This window comes from Bos indicus x Bos taurus, chromosome 1 (genome assembly GCF_003369695.1).
Source record: "Bos indicus x Bos taurus breed Angus x Brahman F1 hybrid chromosome 1, Bos_hybrid_MaternalHap_v2.0, whole genome shotgun sequence".
NCBI lineage: Eukaryota > Metazoa > Chordata > Mammalia > Artiodactyla > Bovidae > Bos > Bos indicus x Bos taurus.
Genome location: NC_040076.1, coordinates 10,609,881 through 10,621,606, shown reverse-complemented (window position 1 = coordinate 10,621,606; position 11,726 = coordinate 10,609,881).

Genomic DNA, 11,726 nt, shown 5'->3' with positions numbered 1-11,726 from the left:
CCTGAGTCGGGAAGATTCCCTGGAGGAGGAAATGGCAACCCACTCCAGTATTCTTCCCTGGAGACACCCATGGATAGAGGAGCCTGGCGGGTTACAGTTCATGGTGTCTGTCGCAGAGTTGGACACAACTGAAGCAACTTAGCATGCTGGCATCTTCAGCTCCTGAAAAGAACTATGCTAGAGTCAAGTTTATACTCACAATGGACATTTCATACTGTAGGCCTAAAAGTATTGTGGAGCAAGGGGTTTGAAGTAGATCTTTAGAAGAATCCCAGTCAAGACCTTCACTCTAATTCATATTGTGTAATCTATATAAATTTCTCGGTGTTGATCTATACTGCACATCACGCTGGTTACAGTCTTTTCAAATGGTTAGCCTCTGTAGCTATTGATTGCTGGGTCTGTAATTCTTCCTCTGCCACTCTACCAGCTGGGTGGCTATTCTAATTCCAGAATAACACCACTTCGTTTTTTAATACCTCCTGACATCATCCTGTGCCCAATGCCTTGGCTAACTGACTAGGCTTTGTTGTCTGTTATCACTAATTTCCACTCAGACGCATAGCAGTTCTGTCGTTGGGTTCTCCTTGCAAGCCCAGGTGAAAACAGTGAAAGTGAGCAGTTTGACACTGCTGGGTGAGTGACCTGCTGGTCACTCTAATGTCTCAAAGTCTGCTGACTATACTTTTAAAAATACTATCCTGGGATAATTCTTCTGTATGTGGTTTATTGGGATTAATGCTTTTCATCTCTCATTATGTTTTAAGTGATATTTAAAATTGTGTAGCATATTTGGGGGCTTCCCTGGTGGCTCAGACAGTAAAGAATCGGTCTACAATGCAGGGAACTTGGATTAGATCCCTGGATGGGGAAGATCCCCTGGAGGAAGGCAGGGCAACCCACTCCAGTATTCTTCCTTGGAGAATCCCCATGGACAAAGGAGCCTGAGGCGGGCTACAGTCCACAGGATCACAACGAGTCAGACACGACTTAGGAATTCATCGTGCCTGAGGGGTCTGTCTGATAACACAGTACCACAGTTTCCGTCTGAGTACTGAGAACAAAAGGAGACCCGTGGGACACTTTTATTTCAGCATACCTTTAGTGCTTGAACCAATAAAAAAAATACAAGTTGTTAAAGGACTTCCCTGGCGGTCCAGTGGTTAAGACTCCACACTTCCTTCCCACTGCAGGGTGCATGGGTTGGATCCCTGGTCAGAGAACTAAGGTGCCATATGCTATGCTGTGTGGTTAAAAAAAAAAAAAAAGCTACTAGAATTTGTAATACAATATTGTGAAAACCACTGCCACTTTTCTGAACACTCACACCAGGCAATTGTGAAACAAGATGAAAGAGAAAAAGACTCTGATTATTATACTAAATATATTTCGTTTCATACCTATGCTCAGATGTCATTTTAAAGACCAGGAGTAAAATTTATTGGAAGAACAGTATGCAAGCAGTTTACTTTAAAAACAAATTAGACACAGTTCTTTAAAAGAAGGTTGAATTGTATTGGCCGGAGGAAGTAACGTTGGGATATTAATGTGCATTTACTGAGTCCAAGGCTCTGTGAAGGAGGGGAAAAAGTCCTTATCTTTACAACCTTTATTGACTGAAAATCTGTAAAAAAAAAAAAAACTAAACTAAAATCCTGAACTGACATCACTGAATTCAAAGTTCTTCATCATTAATTCATCTCAGAAAACAGCAAAGTTCAAGAGAAAAAAGAACTATCAGTAAGAATGACAAATTTCCTTGGTCTGGAAATTTCCAAACCACGATATTCTGCCCTGTCAAAATATATTCATTGGGGAATTTTTAACTTTATACACTTCTTTTGAACTTAATCACAATTTCACATCTAGCTGGTTTCATGATTAAATAAAAGAGAAGGTGATTCCCCTCTTGTGCTGAAGGCAACCACACACTTGAATGATACTCTAACTTCTAGGTTCTGCTGTAGTAACACCGAAACCAGAAGCTTGTGGGAGAAATGTCACTGTATCTCAGAGAGTAAAATCAGTCCCTGACAGGAAGGAGCAAATTCATCTTTTTCTTTTTTTAATCCACTCTGCTGAAGGCAAGTAGTCTGAAACCCAGCGCTCTGTAAGTCATACTTCCTTTACGTAGATCAAAACCAAAGCCACTGGTAGTGCTTTCCCCTAAGGAATCTCTAAATAGAAGAGGGGGCCATCTTATGGTGAATTCATTTCTAGACAACACCTCCACTGCCTGTGTTATATCTCCTGAAAAAAGAAAGAAAAAAAGAAAAGAGGTAAAACCACAACACTATTACAGAATGAAAATCTAGCCCAAAATCTACCTCTATAAAACAAGTTAACTCAGTTTTAGTCTTTATAAATCACTGAGTACTATTTTTAATATTTTGGCCTTCTACTTAAATTACCTACTTCCTAGGAGAGAGATAAATCAGAAAAGATAGTACTACGTCAGGAAGCAAGGTCTCCCCTTTGCATTTCAGCATTTTGGACTTTGAAGAGTGCTTTCGCTTTTGTTATAAAGAAAATGATACATACGTGTGAATACTTCAAAACTACATTAGAATTTTAAACAAATTTTAAGATAGTCTTCAAATACACTTAAAGGTAAAAATATCATCCTTTAGTTGCCAATTTCTCTACCCTTTTCCACAAATAACTAGGATTTAATAAATTATTTCCCTTAAAAAAAAAAACTTTTTACTTTCAGATTGATATTCTGAAACTCCAGCTTTATAACTGCATGTGTGTACACGATCATTTTTCTCTCTCTTGCAGGTGGCGCAAACCAGGAAGGGGACATCTGTGGTTTAAGTCCTCTATGTCTCATCCTCCGAGTGCTGGAGGCTTGCTGTGGGCTGTGTGCTGTTAATGCTAATCGTGATAGGGGTTTTTACCTCGGACTGACTCCTACATGTTAGCATTAACAGGGCACAGTGCCTGTTACACGCATTCACATGGAACCAACTGCTGCTGTGGGACGGTGACAAAGAAGTGTGAGTCACCCTGCTGGATCAACTCTGACTGTAGGCTTTATTATTTTCTGTTAATCTTTATCTGGTCACTGGGATGTTCCACCTTAAATTGAGTTGTAAGAGTAAGGTCATTTTAAAGACTTATCAGCCATAGCCTGAATGCCAGTAATTTTACTTTAATCCTCAGGCCCACATCTGTATCTTTAGTGGAACATGTATTCGTGTTATTTTCAATTTTAAAGTTATGGTTTGTTCGTTCTGGTTATGAAACTGTTCATAAACACTTTCAACAATTCCACTGGAAGAAATATGGACTAAACACATTCTGAAACAAGCTTCCAGAATATCTTTGTAATTGAAAATTAGGACTACTATTATCCACTGGTTACATCATGGATTGTCCAGAAATGTGTTTTAAAGATTTAGAAATCGATGTTTTCCCCCATGTAATAACTCCATTAGATAACTTTACTGTAAAATGGATATTTTGAATCTTACGGGGAAACTGACAGGCTATGACAATTTGTTTTTTAAAAATGAAATATTTTTTAAAATTAGTAAGGTAAATGACATCTGAGAGCTAACCTCTGTTTTTCCCTACAAGACATGAAGATTTAATCAAAAACTTCGTACGTGAAATTAAGTCCCAAATGTAGCTTCAAATTCAACAGCTCGGCCACATAATAACATTGTGGGGTAAGAGAATCCACTTTTCCTCTCAGCCTGTTTCTCCTTCCACAGAATTGGGCTAATACTTTAAAATGTTGGTATGAGGCTTACATGAGATAGAGAACTCGTTTGTAAAATATAGAGTGTAAAATATAGCGTACGTTAATGTTATAGTAAAATTAATCCAAGAACTAATCCTCCTTTGTTAGTGAAAAGCTAATGATTTGATCTCGAGAATTTTTCAGGTTCAGATTCCTATGCAACTTTTCTCCATAATTATAGGACTACATCTCTTACATATATGTAGCTAATTATAATTGTTAGCATATTTAATGTGTATTTGTATTAAGCAACTCTTTTCAACATTTTTGTCAAATGGGTTATGCACTCTAACCAAATAAATCTCTTGAGTCTTCAGTTGATTTAAAATAATTTTGTTATAGTCTTTTTTTCTTTTGCAATACAAACTGTAATTTCAGAAGCTATTTACACAAGAAAAGACAATGGGAAAAAATTATGAGAATACTAAGGGGAACATTCCTGCCTCCTAGGACACAGTATTCTCATCTGAGGGCATCCCCTTGGCCTGTCCCCCATTTCTGTTCAAGCTATCTGCTGCCAAGATAAACTTCTCCTCTTAACCCCTGGAGTGAACATTGGACTCCATGGAGCCCCTACATAGGTAGGTCGCACTGAAGGGTGTTTCTTGGGACTATTCATCTCATCTGCACTGCTTGGCTACAAGAGGAGTCCTTGTTTTGATTCCCAATTCTTCAGAACCCTGCTTGCTACCTACAGCCACCAAGACCCAGAGTGTTAAGGCCTGGGATACAGTAGCTAGTATTACCTTTCTGCTGTTATGATGAAACACTACAAACATCAAAAAGGCAGATTTTAAAACCATGCTGTGAAATGCTTCATTTGAAAAGCACTAGAGTAGATGAAACTAAGGGGAGTGACTTAATCTAAGCTTTAGCCTCATCAGTAAAATGACAACTACATTCATAAGGATGACAGGCTTAAATCAAAGTGTTTGTATGGTGTCTACTATGCATTAAGTGTTAAATAAACACTAGCTTTAAGACATTTAAATTTCAGTCTCTAAAGTGAGTGATCTACCATCACAGATCTCCCCAAGGACAGAGTAACTTCAGTTTAACTGTAACCTTATGATGAACACTCAGAGAACCTAGATACTGCAAGGGCCACTGGGTTTCCTCTTAGCCTAACCTCTTAGACTTCTAGTTCCTGATCTCCTGGTCTCAGATGGATCAGATCAATATAGTCAGTCATTTCAAAAATTCTTGGAGCATGAGTAAGACTGGGTGTGCATTTGAGTTGGAGGAAGGGTGTGTGTGTGTGTGTGTGTTAAAGTGGCAAACCAAACGTGGCTGAAGTAAAGGAGAGTTCTGGAAAAAGGAAGGCCAAGGGAAAAGGAACCCAATTTTGTACACAGAATAACTGAACTGAATGAAGCACTACATTATGCAGGACCTAATTTCTTATTTTAAAACACTGAAGTATGTCAAGAGGGTTGTCTAGGATCTGACTCTTTTCCAGAAACTTGCTAAAGACCAGTCCTTTCCTATTCACTGTTGGCAGCCAGATAGACCCATTAGATTAAAAATAAAGGGAAAAATGTAGACCAATTAAGGAGAAAAGTGAATGTGTGTTTTAACTAATCCAAGTCTTCAGTGTTAATCTTCAGCTGACTAACACATGCGTGCGTGGTAAGTCGCTTCAGTCGTATCTGACTATTTGCGACCCTATGGACCAGTCCCCCAGGTTCTTCTGTCCATGAGATTTCTCCAGGCAAGAATACTGGAGTGGGTTGCCCTGCCTTCCTCCAGGGGATATTCCCGACCCAGGGATCAAATTCACGTCTCTTAACCTCTCCTGCATTTGCAGGCGGGTTCTTTACCACTAGCGCCACCTGGGTTAACACATATATATTCCTAACCATTTAAGTAACGATTTTGTTAGGTGCATTTCTCAACTATCATCCCAATGATGTCTTGTTCTTGGATGACTCTTCCACCCTGCTTTGCAAAGCTCAGGGGTTTGCTGGATCACCAGCACTTCACACACTGAATCCTAATTTGTTCTGGTGTGTGGATGACTGCACTAGAGGAAGCAGTACCCCTGATGGCCCATCTTCCATCCTGCATTTCCACATCCCACTCACTGTTTACTGACTTAATTACACCATCATTCCAAGTCCAACTGTGAAAACAGAAACTAGTGTAAATACAGTGAACATTTCACTTTATACTGATAGGCTCAAAGAGGTGATTTGCGGTAAATAAAAGTTCATTATAGCAAACAAATGACTGGGAAGTTCTATATGTAACTGAAGAGCTAGGGCAGTGATTCTTACCTGGGAAACTTATCAAGGGGCAGGTTCGCAGATGCACCCACCCACTCCCCACTAAAAAAAAAAAAAAATATATATATATATATATATATATATATATGATTCTGTAATAAAACTAAGGAAACTACTTTTCTACCAAGCTAACCAAGTGATCCAGATACAAGTGGTTCATAAACTGACTCTAAAGAACAGTAGTTTCTATCCAGGAGTACTGTTGACATGCATGCATGCTAAGTCACGTCAGTCATGTCCCACTCTTTGAGACCCTATGGACTACAGCCCACCAAGCTCCTCTGTCCATGGGACTCTCCAGGCAAGAATACTGGAATGGGCTGCCATACCCGTCTCCACGTGATCTTCCCAACCCAGGGATCAAACCCGTCTCTTATGTCTCCTGCGTTGGCAGGCAGGTTCTTTACCAGTTAGTGCCACCTGGGAAGCCCATTGTTGACATGGCAACTAGGAATGGTGGTCAGCAGAAATCCTGCAACATACAGGTGTAATGTCTGTTTACACACCATTCTCTGTGTAACCAGTTCTGCCATGAAGGCTCAGTGGTGAGATGTAGTTATCCTTGACCTCTTCGGGGGATAAGCAGCAATTAAATTTCAGGTCCCATTATCCTTCCCTGCTCAAAACACCCTAACCATCTCCAACAAACCCACCTGACTTGAAAGCTGCCCACTAAAACCAGCTGCCACCAACTGTAACCAGTCAGTGACCTTGTGTTGACACTATGTAGGCCTAACCGATCAGCTTAGAACAGTAGTTAGGAAGGGTCAAGAAGGGACTAGATGCCAGTTCCTGCCAAAAGGGTGGGCTGACTAAAGAAACAAGTGTGAAATGTCACTGCCATCCTATCTCACTCTCACACTCCTAGGCTGTCAAGGCTTCACCAACCTTCATACCCAGTCTCCACTTAGGAAAATCCTACCCTTTCCGAAATGCTGACAGCTCAGCAATTTCTGACCCGTTTGCCCATGCTGAGAACACAGGCAAAGAGCCCTGAAGAGGGCTGCACCCAAAAGGGATCCTTCTCCCGTTCCCCCCAAGCAGTCTGCAGCTCTCCTGTAAAGGAGTATCCCGCTGTGCCCTGCGTTGTCCTCACTGCATACACACTGTCCTCTCCTCGAGATCGTGAGCTCCTGCAGGGAAGAAATATCACTGTAAACTTTTCTGTATTCCACTCAACCCAGGGCCTTGCTCACAGCTGCTTAAGTGGAATGGGAAAACGTATCCAAGTCTCCACTGACTCTGGAAATACAACTTGTTCTGATGCTGGAGACTGTCTGTACCTGGCATATCTGTATTCTCAGACCTGAGGGACTCTTTTTCAATAAACGTGCATGGGCTCAACTTGAGCACCAGTTTGGCTCTTCCTAAATTCTGCAGCTCAAGAGGGCAGTCTCCATATTCATTTTAAGAAATTCCATCACCCAAAGTATATATACAAAAATTTGTCCTTTTTCTCCCTCCAGGCAGGCTTGATGTAACACCCAACTTTGAGATCCCTTAGAAATAACATTGCAGGAGTAGCTTTCCCTAAAAATAAGTATTTTACCTTTAATATATTTATCAAATCTAAAATCTAACAATAATCTTCAAAAGGATGTTACCTATTAAAACTTAAAATACACATAACCCTTTGACCTAGAGGATTACCTATTAAGAATTTATATTATAGAACTACCAGCACATGTGGAGTAGCATATGTACAAGGTTATCAGTTGAAGCGTTATTTTAAAAACAAAAATGTAAAGTCAACCATCAACAGGGTTCTAACTTAACAATGGTACACCTTTATTTAACACAAATGGAATATTTAGTACAAATAGAATTCTATAGGCTGAAAGAATGGAAATAGAATATGTAAATTCTAAAATAGGAAGAAAAGTCTATTCTGTGTCTGCTTCTCCACTGCTGCCCTGTAAATTCTTCAGTACCATTTCTCTAGATTCCATATATGTGCATAATATGATTTTCATCTTTCTCTAACTCACTTCACTCTGTATGATAGGTTCTAGGTTCACCCACCTCATGAGAACTCACTCAAATGCATTCCTTTTTATGGAATGAGTAATATGGAATATTACTCAGGAGGGAGGTTCAAAATGGGCAGGAATATATGTATACCTATGGCTGATTCATGTTGAGGTTTGACAGAAAACAACAAAATTTTGTAAAGCAATTATCCTTCAATAAAAAATAAATTTAAAAAAATAAAATAGGAAGAAAAGGAAACTGGATCAAAATCCAGTGTTTAGCAAGAAAGGAAAGAATGCAAAGTAGTAATCACAAGAAGGGGTATATGAATTAAAACATACTTCTTAAAAGACAGTAATTCCAAGACTGGATTTTAAAAGAAAGTTCAATGATACTATGCTATTTATGAAAAACAGACTTAAAACATAACAACATTTTTTAAAAGTTGAAAAGGGACAGAAAAATGTATACTATGTAAACACTAATAAAAATGTAATGTGAAAATAGAACCAGATTAAAGAAAAAATAGATTGAGGAAACCAGATTAAGGGCAGAAAGCATTATTAGGGGTACAGAGGATCCTTATCTAGTGATAAAAAGGAAACAATTTGCCACCACATTATAACAATTCCAAACTGGAATACACAGTGCTAACAGTCTCTAAATAAAATAGGCAAATATAAAATGTCAAATCCACAATCGCTGTAGGAGAATGGATTTAAGAAGAAAAAAGATTCCTATATGCTTTTTTAAAGAGAAAACCTAAAACATAATGACATAAAAAGTTAAAAGGAATGAAAACTATTTACCACTAACCTAAAGAAGCTCATGTAGAAATATCTGTAGAAAAGCTGTTTTATCAGAAAAACAGCTTTTCACACTAGCCACTCAGAAGTTGACAAGCTGATCCAACAATCATGAAAATTTTGGGGAAAAAAAATAAGAAGAACTCACCATACCATAAATCAAAACATGTTACAAAGTTAGAATTAAAACACTGTGACAGTAGTACAGGGATAGACAAACGATCAGTGAGGACTCAGGTATGTAAAGGAATCTGATATATTACGTGGTAACCTCAGAAGATGAGGGAGGAAATAATGATGTAGAATAACTGATGATCCATGTGGGGTTAGAAAGGATTCAAAATTAGATGCCTTCCCTCACTCTAAATGCAAAATTAAATGTAAAGCGTCTGCCTGCAATGTGGGACACCTGGGTTCGATCCCTGGGTCGGGAAGATCCCCTGGAGAAGGAAATGGCAACCCACTCCAGTACTCTTGCCTGGAAAATTCCATGGACGGAGGAGCCTGATAGGCTACAGTCCATGGGGTCGCAAAGAGTCGGACGTGACTGAGCAACTTCACATTCACATTCATATGTCAAATAAATGAAGCAATTAAATATGAAAAGCCTTTAAAATATTAAAAAATACCTTATAACCTTCTTATAAGAAGAATGCCTTATTAACTTCAAGTTAGGGGTGGCTTTTTTAAAATTTCCAAAACGCATATAAATCATAAAGGAAAAAGATGAGTAATTCTGACCACGTAAGACATAGCATCAACAAAGTAAGTCAGACTAGAGATTTGCAATGACAAAGGTTTAACTTTCTGAACATATAAAAAAACTCCTATTAAAAGGACCAAGGATCCAATAAAAATAAATAAATTACATGGGTAAAGTCTGTAAACTGATAACTCAAAGAAGTCTTATTGGCTACGAAACAAATGAAGAGACGTTCATTGTCACTACATGCTCAGTATTAGATCATGTGTATCCACCTGACCAAATATTTGACTGTCTGACAATGACAAGTGTTTGTGAGGGAGTGGGGAAACAGGGACTATCAGACTGCTGATAGGGAGTAAACTGGTACCACTGCTGCAGTGGCTGACGTATTGAGTAGTTGAAGATTCACGTTCCACCCCAGATACTGTCAAATGTATACACAAAGAAACATAAGCAGAGTATTTTCTGCAGTACTATTTATAATACTAAAAACTCAAGACCGTCCTCGATGGTCATCAATAAGAAAATGAATTAATCATGGGATTAATCATACAGTGGGATACTACATACACCTGCATGCATTAACCAGCTCAGCACACACACAAGCTCTACATGTATCAACATGTTAAATGTGAATACACAATGCTGAGCAATGGAAGCAAATTTCAAAAGAACATGAGTATCATGAAACCAATTATGTTCAGTATAACATACAAAGAATAATATACACTGCAAATCATGAATGGTAAGGATATGCACCAAAGGACAGGAGTTCTTAGAAAGAAATAATGTGAAGAAAACTGTCAATGGATAGGCAGCTTCTCCTTGATTTAAAAACAAAAGGATCTGATAAGAAAAAAGATTAATGATGGTTAATTTGAGTAGTGGCTATAGGTTAACATTCTTGGTTGCAAACAACAGGATCTATTCATTTAAGCAAAAAACAAATGGTTCACAAGGCTCAGGCTCAGAGACCAGGTTACAGGACCCAAAGAAATGCCCGCTGTCACAGCACAGGGCAGTTGCAGGGGGAAAACAACTAGGCTCAGCCCACCTCCCACCAGACGAGACCTCGGCCGCTGCTGTTGCCGCCACCTCGAAAGTCACGTCACTGCCCCCCTGGGCGAAATGAAACTCACATGCCATTGTCTTCACAGCACTGCTTTCAAATTTCAGACAGGTGTGTCTAACCAGTGAGCCCAGGACACCTGTCCAGGCTCTTATTGCGAGGAAAGCTTAGAGATTAAGTTTTACTCTCCACTGGGTAAGACAGGATACATAAAGGGTGAAGTCCCCAAAGAGTGGATGTTCAAGAGGACGAGGTGCCCCAAAAGCATGAAAAATGGCCACCCAAATAAGGGTGTGTTAAATTATATTTTGTAACCTGAAGACATTTCACAATTTTTTAAAAGAATTCAAAGCATAAACCCACAAACAACAAAGGGTATGGGAGAGGAAAGCAGCAGCAGACAAGAAATCTCACCCAGTTGCTAAAAGATAACAGTGAAGTGACCAGTTCAACGGTGGAGGATGTCACCACCCAGAATATGCGAGGGAGTCCAGCAGAAGAGGGAGCCGACCTGCCCAGCTGGCCAGAGAACCTCAAAGATGGTGGAAGACAGAAAAGGGACTGAAAAGAATGGGCTCAGCAAAAGCCTATATACAAAGGCCTGTATACAAACCAGTTGTTCTCTGCCCCCCACCCACTACTGCCAAATACAGCAAGGCCTGAGTCTAACATCGGTCCACAGGTAAAATATTGGCAGGATCTCATAAAATAAGTTAAAGAAGAGTCGAGAGAGAATCGGAAGAATCACCACAGAAACTAGTCACCAAAACTGACAAGTTCTTCATTTTAGCACTAGAAAACCCCCATCCTAACAGCCAGCTTCACCTACTCATCCTTAGAGAAGCCAAACCTCACCCATACCACAGCGCTACCACTCAATCTCCTTCCCTTAGCCGCATTCTCAATTAAAACTAACAACCAACAGTCACTAGATTTGGGGGTGGGGAATGGTTAGGGGGAACCCGAAACATGAAAGATTGAGATAAGCAAAAAATCTGACTCCAGAGGAAGGAGATCATTCACAGCCTAGGAAATAAAGGAACAAATGAATATATAACTCCATCAGTATCTTCTGAAAGATTCACAAATTCATATGCACCTGTTAAACACGAACAAGAGCACAGTACATAAGAGATAAGGC